Raw genomic sequence first — 9,653 nt, 5'->3', positions numbered from 1 at the left:
GGGAGGTCAATTTTCTATCACACTACATCAATAGCAAATTCAGAGGGGTCAATTTTCCACCTTATAGCACTACATCAAAATAGCAAATTCACAGTGCCTTCCCAAGGCCCCACACTAAGAAAAATAAAAGTCAAGAGGAACACAGTGTTATTTCGTTTACAATTTACTAGGTCTTCCAGTGTTTCAGAGTGATACGGGGACTCAACTATCTAAGTTGAATGAGACAGAAGGTGGACTTAGAACATAGTGAACAAGTATCTCAATTGAATCAGGCTATTGGTGTAGTTTTTCAGCCTATTGCTAAGTAGTGTGTCAGTCTTCCAGCCAGGCAATCTTGTAGTTCACAGGGGGGGATCCTAAGTACCCTTAAAATTGGAGAGGAGTAAACCTGCAGATACGCTGGTTACACTGTCATACGGGTTATTTGTTACGGCGAGAGAGAGGCAGTAGGCTTCATAGATTCCAAACAGCTGGCAGAAAGCAATTACAAAGGAAATCCCTGCAACAATTCCTACTTTTGACTCTATAATGGCCATCACCTTTTCAATACAACCTTCATCGTTTACTTTATCTGCATCTCTCTGTGGAGAACAATCTTGAAGTTTACAGCAACTCTCGGGAAATCCATTTTCTGAGTAATAATCAGTATCTGTCCAATCTCTATAATCAGTGATACCACAACAGTGCAACGTACTTTGGATCTTGTCTACTGCATTGCTTCTATAATCTCCCGTAGAGTTATATTGCTTCAAAGCATTCTCATAATTATTCTTAAAGTTGTCTTTAGTCTCATTTATGAAAACAAATCCTAAAATTGCAGAGACCAGTTGGACCAAAAAAATGAGAGTCAGAAACATTGCATACAGTTTTAGCACCCATGCAGAAGCTCGGCAGGTAGCAAAACAACCAAAGGTGCCCAAAAGAAAAATGACAGTGCCCGTGCCAATGAGCACAGAAGGGACATTGGTGACCTCATTTAAAAGGAAAAAATAATTCTCCAGGCTCACCTTGCCCCAAATGCCAACGGCAAGGAGGACAACACCAGTGATCCACAAGATGAAAGTGTAGATCAGGAGGACGTTCTTGAAACAAGTAATGACTGGTCTAGTCTGCAGTCTCCGAGACAGGAAAGCCATGACTAGCCTGAGACCCTGCACCACCGCACCGGGTGATCGGAAGAGAGCGAGCGAGTCGCGGAGTGCCCGAGTCTCCCCGGAAACTGCCGAAAACTTACGAGCGTCTGCAACTCTGAATTGCAATTCTTAAGACCCCAATAAACGCCTTGTCTTACTGCTTAGCAGTGTGGTCTTTTGGTTCTTTGTGGTTGACAGTGGGGTTGCTAATATTATTAAAATTCTATAATTTTTAAATTATCTATTGACTTACAAATAAATTTTATTCAATTGGTAGAACTACAAAACAGTCCCACATTTTAAAACTATTTCCAAAATCAAAGTTCTGGCTCAAAAAAAGTAAAAGTAACATATGCCCGTGTATTAAGAAAAGTTTTTTAAAAGCTTCTTTCTATTACTTAACATCAAAAAATTACATGAGCAGAATAATTCTTCTCAATTCAATTTGTATACTTGAATCAGTTTCTTAGCCATATCTATCTCTATTGCTGAGTCCCTGACTTTTTCTGTTTTGAAGACTATATTTTTATGGCTTTATTTTTAAATTTTTTGTAAAATTGCCTGAACATTTCTTCAAAACGGCATTTTTTGCTATAAGTTCAAAATTGTTAAGCTCATGATTTGACTTTTCTCTATGCAAGAAGCTTATTTAATTGCAAGCATTAATGATAATGCTTCATTAAGAAATAAAAAATCTGAGACAAATACTAAACCAGAAGGGATGCTAGGACAAAAAGCATGAGTACAATTGTCCTGGAAAACTAAGATTTACGGACACCCTAGTGTTTACTAGAATGTATAATTCATCAAATTGATAGTTACCTAAAACAACAAATACACTGATACTCATTACTCTTTGACCATGTCCACACATAAATCACATTACTGGAATGAGAGTCACTTTGATTTCTTTTTTTTACTAGAATAATGTTTTATCATGTTTAATCAGACGATGTTTGAATAGAATGGAACAAACTATCAAGGAGCATGCCAATTTGAGGTATAGATTTCCCCCGAGTTTGGTGTCTGGAAGATTTGTATCCTTAAGCAAATGGACCACTTGACCTTACCTACTTGGGAACTCAGGGCTCAGACTACCAAGGCCTGAGGTCCTCTAAATTTCTGTGTCTGTTTTTCTATTCAGTGGTAATTTGGGATTTGAGTTGTTCATGTCAATATTTTTAAAATGTGAAATTTCTCAAGTCACAGAAGATGTGATCTTAAAATCAACTAGTGAAAAATGATATTTTCTACTAATTTGGAGTTTAATCAGACCCCAAGGTCTTGTGATAGATTTTGGAAGACAAATCATATGTTATAAATTATTAGAGCCTTTGAAACTAGACTTAGGTTAAATTACTGTTATTTAGGATAAACACCTCCAATTCTTCTAACTTCTGCAAATATTTTCTTCAGATCCCAGGAATTAATAGTTTATTGGATTTATATTCATCTTGACTGTTTTTGCCAGTCTCTTTTTCCATCTCTAATGTTTCTCGTGTTACCTAAGAATGCAGACATTAGTAATTTATTTAAGCAAATCCACTAAGAATTGCTCTTATGGAACAAATAACCATGAAGACCAAAGAAAAAACAGAAAGGAAAAATAGGGTTACTTAAATTGTTTTAAGACCTAGTGTCTAATATTTTTGGTTTTATTGCCCCATATTCAATGTCCAGTTGTGACTCTGGACACATGAACCAGTGGTTGTTTTTACAAGTAGTGTGAAATGGAGGAGGAAGGTATTATCAGTTCTTTTGATGCTATACTGAAAAGACGGTGTATAAGGATGGGGTGAAGAAAAATAAGAAAAGAGATATAATATTGAAAAGAGAAGACAAAAGGTGGAAATTTGTTTTTTACCGAAAAGGTGGGAGAATTTTACAGACTTTCACTAACAATTTTCAAGTGGGAAGAAAATTTTAGAATACTGGGGATTACAAATAGGAATATTTTCCCTCCTTTATTCCTTATTTATTTGAGATACCTAAAATCTCACTATTAAAGAAACTTTGGGTTTTCTGAAATTTCAGTGGCAAGTACTCTTGGGAGTCAAACTCCTCAAACCTTAACAATTAACATTGGAATGGGGCTCAGCTTTCCTTCTGTTCTAACCATAGCTACAAGTATTACAGTAAAAAATACTAGATATAGAACATAAAAAGTCATATAAAAAAGATGTGGTTTCTATTGATCTCATAGCCTCTTTAACTTGGTCATTATATAGGCCCATCCTCACTCGCTTCCCACCACTATAGGAAAAATCTCTATAGATGTTTTAGACTTTCTGAGAACACGATGCTGAATTGATAAACATGAAATAAATTTCTGGCAGAAAAGAGGAGAGGGGAACCAACAGGTAGAGATAAGAAAGTTCCAAAGGTAAAGTTGGCTACCTTCTAAATTTTGCATAGACTCACAGTCAGGCTCCAATGTTGCGGGCTGCTTACCATAATGTTGTCATACTGAGAAAATAGGTCCTTCAATGATCAGCCTATTTTAGTTGTATGTGAACTCCAATTTTTCTAGCTCTCAGTTTCTGATGTAGTTGTTTCTATAGTGAAGCCCGCGAGATATTTCAGAATCTGAATTTTTGATATCAAAGTTCATGTGAATGGTTACCTGCTCTAAGATGGAATTCTTGGTATTTCTAAAATATAATTATATTTAATAATACATTTTATATTATATATATTTTAATTGTATGACATACGGTGATTTTATTTTTAATGAAAATATTTATCTTTAGTATTGATCATATAATATTTGTCTTTTATAGGGTACAAATGAGGAAAGCTTTTCCTCATTCCCTCTCCCTCTTCCTGTCCATCTTCTAGTCATTGTTTTTCTGCTGAAATGAATGAAATTCTAAAAATTCTTGAGTCTTTCAAAATAGTACAAATTATATGGCAGACACATCTTTTTCTTAAATTGCCAGAGCATTTTTATTCACCAAATGGGAAAAGATGAATAAAAGTGTATAGAAAAATATTATGTGCTGTCTGATCAGGAACATTATGAACTACTCAAAACAATTTTAGATCCTCTTGAATTGACTCTGTTATCCTTTAATCTGCCTCACACGTCAATAGGAATGTTTTTTCTAAACTACTTAAATGCCTTGCTGACTATGCTGATTCCTCCAAAATGTTCTTTTTCCAAATATCATTCCATTATTGGATATTTAAATGATATTTCTAATTTAATTCTGTTACGGTCAGAGACTCTACTTTTTATTATTTCAGTCTTTTAAAATTTGTTGAGATTTGTTTTATGGCCCAGAATACGGGCCACATGAACATGAAATGAATGTGTTATTATTTAGAGTATTCCATAAGTGTGAATAGGTCTGGTTATAAGGGTGTTGCTTACATTTTTATAACCTCACTAACTTTATGTCTGTGTGTTTGAGCCATTGCTGAGAGACGAGAGTTAAAACCTACAGGTAAAATTGTGTATTTGTCCATTTCTCCTTTCAGTCTTGTCAGTTTTTGCCTCATGTATTTTAAAGCTCTATTATAGTTTATACATGCATTTAGGTTTGTTACCTTTTCTTGTCCCATTTTGAATGGACCCATTTATCATTGTGAAATATCCCTCTTTATTCCCCTACTAGTATCCCTTGTTTTAAATCTGTTTTGTCTGATGTTAATATAGCCACTCAAGCTTCCTGGGTGTTCATGGCACTATTTTTCTATCCTTTTACTTTTAATCTATCTATGACCTTATGTTAAAAGTGAATTATGTGCAGACAGATATGGTGAAATCTTGCTATTTTATCCATTCTGACAACCTCTGTCTTTTAATTGGAGTGTTTAGACCACTTCATTTTAACCTAATCATCAATGTGGTTTGGTTTAAAACTACCGTATTTCTTTTTATTTTCTGTTTTTCCCATTTTTCCTTTTTCTGCCTTTTTAAAAAATTAAAGTATTTTATAGAATTCCATTTTATCTCCACTTCTGCCTTTTTAGCTAGGTCTCATTGTTTCATTTTTAGTGGTTTCTTTAGGTTCTACAATAAGATTTTTTTCTTTACTTATCACACTCTACCTTCAAATAATGTTATAACAGATTATATAATGTAAGAACCTCATATACATTCCCCCATCCTTTTGCTATTGTCATCAATTTTGCTTCTATACATTACAAATCTTACAATATTTTATTATTTTTGCTTGAAACAATCATCTTTTAAAGAAATTTTTAAATGCTAAATATAGGTTTCTAACATTTACCTAGATTTGTATTATTTTTGTCATTTTTCATTCCTTTGTATAGACACAAATTTGTTTGGTATCATTTTCCTTCCAACTGAAGAAAGTCTTTTAACATTTCAAATAGTGTAATTCCTCTGGTGATAAATTTGCTGAGCTACTTCTTTTTTATTTAAGCTTAAAAAAGTTTTTTTTTTTTAATATTGCTGTTGAATTTTAGACATGTTGATTGACTCTGCTATAAAAGATAAGGAAATTAAGGAGGCCAATGCCTTATACAATTCACAATAGCAAAGATGTGGAAACAACCCAAATGCCCATCAATACATGATTGGATTAGTAAACTGTGGTATATGTATACCATGGAATATTACTCAGCTATAAGGAATGATGAAGATACGACATCTCTATGGTTCTCCTGGAGAGAGTTGGAACCCATTATATTAAGTGAAGTATCCCAAGAATGGAAAAACAAGCATCACATGTACTCACCAGAAAATTGGTTTCCCTGATCATCACCTAAATACAAATCTGGGAACGACACCAATTGGACATCAGACTGAGGTGGGGGGTGGGGGAGGGGATGGGTGTATGCCTACACAATGAGTGCATTGCGCACGGTTTGGGGAGTGGTAACACTTGAAGGTGCTGACTCGGGAAAGGGGGGGTGGGGAAAAAAAATATGAAAATGTTTTTAAAAAAAAAAATCAATTGCTTCCTAGGTCAATAAAAATACAAATAATTATAAAAAAAAAGATAAGGAAATTAAAGCTTTTTATTTTCCTTTCACCTCATTTTCGACTCATCTTCTGAGTTTTTTAGTAACATTTTTTAACAGAGTACAAAGCATTTATATCCTGTTTATAATTCTATGATTCTATAATTATCATGGCTTAGTCTTACACCTAAAATTAAATGAATTTGCTCTCCCCACCTGTCCTTGTACCACAGATTCTGCTCTCCTATATTATTTATTTTTAAAAATTATGATTCATTTTTTGTTTGCTATATTTCCTTGTCAAGTTTATTTCAGGGAGAACTCAACAGTGCTTGCACTCACAGGACTTGCATATGTCCAAATTTCTATTGGTATTTCTTCACACTGAGCTGATTGGGTATAAAAGTCTGGTGTCCCAACTTCTCTCCCACAAGACTCTGTGGGCTTTGTTCCAACGTCTTTGGGTATTGAATTTGGCACAGTTCCCTCTATCACACCTCTTTTATTCACTTTTGATTGCCCGAATTTATTATTGGCTAGAATTTTAAGGACTCTTAGGTGCTTTATTCTCCATGTTCTTTTATGCTGAGAATGTTTGTCTGTTACCTTTATATGTCTGGTATTCACCTCCTTCTAGGTGATTCTATATTTTTTTTTGGACAGTGTTGAATGCATAGTCTTTAGATCTCAATAATGCAAGACAGTGATGTTTTGCTAATAATTCCACACTGAAATTTTCTAGCACATGGTATTAGTTCTTCCTTTATAGCAGGGAATTTTATTATGCTATATCTCTATATTTTTATTCTGCTTTCGGACCCTTTAAGGGGTAATTCTTATGTTGGATGACCTTTGTCCATTACATCTATTATCTTCTAAGTGCTTTTAAAACTCATCTTTCTTTTCCAAAATTTATTTTTTGTTATCTCTATATCATTCCTCAATCAGTGGCTGACTCTTCAGTCAGGCCTAGATTGTTCATTGAAATTTTTAATAGGTTTATTAGTTCTTTAATAATGTGACTTTGGTCTTCAGGTTATTTCTTAGCTATGTAATCTCTCTTTTGGTCTCATTCTATTGTTTTTAAATTTAGTTATCATACTCTTTTTTTTTTTTTTTCCCCAGAGACAGGGTCTCACTATATCCCCCAGGCTGGATTCAAACTCCTGGGCTCAAGAAGTTCTTACACTTCAGCCCCCTGAGTATCTGGGGCTACAGGTGCAGTGCCACCGCACCTGGCTGTCTTCATATCCTTGATTATTGATTTCATGTTTGTATTAAATTTCACTATAGCCTAATCAATTGCAGGAAATTTTCATTTAAAATGGGTACTTTGTCATTAGTGTTCCACATTCCTTTTGCTGTGGTAATTTGTACAATTGCCACATTTTTTCTATATTGCTCATGTTGATGTGAAAAAGTATTTTTTTTCTTTACTTTAGAAGGATATTTTTGTTTGGATAGAGAATGCCATTGTGATAGATTCTTTTTCTCTTTCAGCAATTAAAAGGGTCTTTTCATATTCTTTCTGCTTACACAGTTCTGACAACCAGTGTGTGGATCCTTATCTTTATTTCTCTCTGCTTTTTATGATTTCCCCTGCCTTTGGTTGCTTTTAAAATTTTAATCTTAGTACTTGTTTTCAGCAATTTATGATTTGCTTTCATGTGGTTTTTCCTCATCTTTATCTTGCTTGGGGCTTATTGAGATTCTTATATCTGTGAGTGCATAGTTTTCATAAAATGTGACGAATTCAGGGCCATTATTGTTTTAAATATTTTTTAGTTCATTCTCCCTCTCCTTCTTAGACTATTACCACTATGATGGACCCTTGTATGATTCCACATCAATGGGGAGAAAGATTATCTAGTAAATGGTATCAGAGTAAACAGCCATTTATATATGTGGAAAAGTCTTGATGCTTTACAACTTAATCCAAGTAAGTTATAGATAAAGCAAAAATTTAAGCTTAAAAATCAAAATAAACAAAATATAAGAAATAAAATGGAGAATATTTCATTTCTTAGAGTAAGGTAGGCCTTTCTAGGTAGGATGGGAAACAGAATCCATAAAGAAAAATAATACATTTTATACTTTATGAATTGGTGATTTCCTTTGGGTATATACCTGAAAGACGGATTGCTGAGTCATATGGTAGTTCTATTTTTTTTACTTCTCTAGAAACCTCCATAATACTTTTCATAATTTGGCTGTACCAATCTACATTCTTACCAACAGTGTACAAGGGTTCCCTTTTCTCCACACCTTCTCCAACATTTGTTATCTTTTAAAATTTTCATAACAGCCATCCTAACAGGTGTGAAGTGGTATCTCATAATGGTTTTGATTTTCATTTCCCTGATGATTAATGATGTTGAACACCTTTTCATATATATGTTGGCCATTTTTATATCTTCACTGGAGAAATGTTTATTCAGGTCTTTTGCCCATTATTTAACTGGGTTGTTTTTCCACTATTGAGTTGTATGAGTTCTTTATAAATCTTGAATATTAATCTCTTATCAGATATACAGTTTGCAAATATTTCTTTCCAATTCATAGGCTGCTATTTCATTTTGTTGATTGTTTCTTTTATTGTGCAGAAGCTTTTCAGTGTGATGCAGTCCCATTTATTTTTGCTTTTGTGTCCTGAGCTTTTAGTGTGATATCCAGAAAAATCATTGCCAAGGACAATGTCCAGGAGCTTTCCCTTGTTTTCTCTTCTAAGAATTTTATAGTTTCTGGTCTTATGTTCAGGTATTTTATCCATTTTGAATTGATTTTTGTGTATGGTGTAAAATAAGGATCCAATTTTATTCTTTTGCATGTGGAAATCCTATTTTCCTAGCACCATTTATTGAAGAGAATATCCTTTCTCCATTGTGTTCTCTTCATGCCCTTGTAAAAAATTAGGTGACTGTATATGTTTGGATTTATTTCTAGGCTTTCTATTCTGTTCTTCTGATCTATGTGTCTGTTTTATATGCCAGTACCATACTGTTTTGATTACTATAGACTTGTAATATAATTTTAAATCAGGAAGTGTGATACCTCCAACTTTGTTTTGCTTTTTCAGAATCGTTTTGGCTACTGGGATCTTTTATGGTTCCATAAGAATTTTAGGCTTGTTTTTTCTAATTCTGTGAAGAATATTTCATTGACATTTTGGTAGGGACTGTTTTGAATCTGTATATTGCTTTGGGTAGTATGGACATTTTAACAAGATTAATTTTTACAATTCATGAGCACAGGATATTTTTCTAGTTATTTGTGTCTTCAACTTCTTTCATCAATTTTTTATAGTTTCCAGTGTGCAAATCTTTCACCTCCTTGGTTAAATTTATTCATAAGTATTTTTGGTGCTATCATATATGAGATTATTTTCTTTTTCAATTAGGTTGTAATTTGTGTATAAAAATGCTAGTGATTTTGGTGTGTTGATTTTGTATCCTGCAGCTTTACTAAATTCATTTATTAGTTCTAACAGTTTTTTGTAGAACCTTTGTCATCTGAAAATAGAGATAATTTTACTTTTTTTCTGACTTGTATACCTTTTCTTTCTTTTTCTTCTTATTTCTTTTGCCA

General features: G+C 33.5%; 1 pseudogene; it reads right to left on the bottom strand.

The window, feature by feature from the left end:
• Positions 1–356: 356 nt before the first annotated feature.
• On the bottom strand, positions 357–1,136 carry LOC138398009 (tetraspanin-6 pseudogene; annotated as a pseudogene).
• Positions 1,137–9,653: the final 8,517 nt, after the last annotated feature.

Source organism: Eulemur rufifrons, chromosome 17 (assembly GCF_041146395.1).
Source record: "Eulemur rufifrons isolate Redbay chromosome 17, OSU_ERuf_1, whole genome shotgun sequence".
Taxonomy (NCBI): Eukaryota; Metazoa; Chordata; class Mammalia; order Primates; family Lemuridae; genus Eulemur; species Eulemur rufifrons.
The sequence above is the reverse complement of the archived record's forward strand: the minus strand, read 5'-3'. Positions and strand labels throughout refer to the sequence as shown.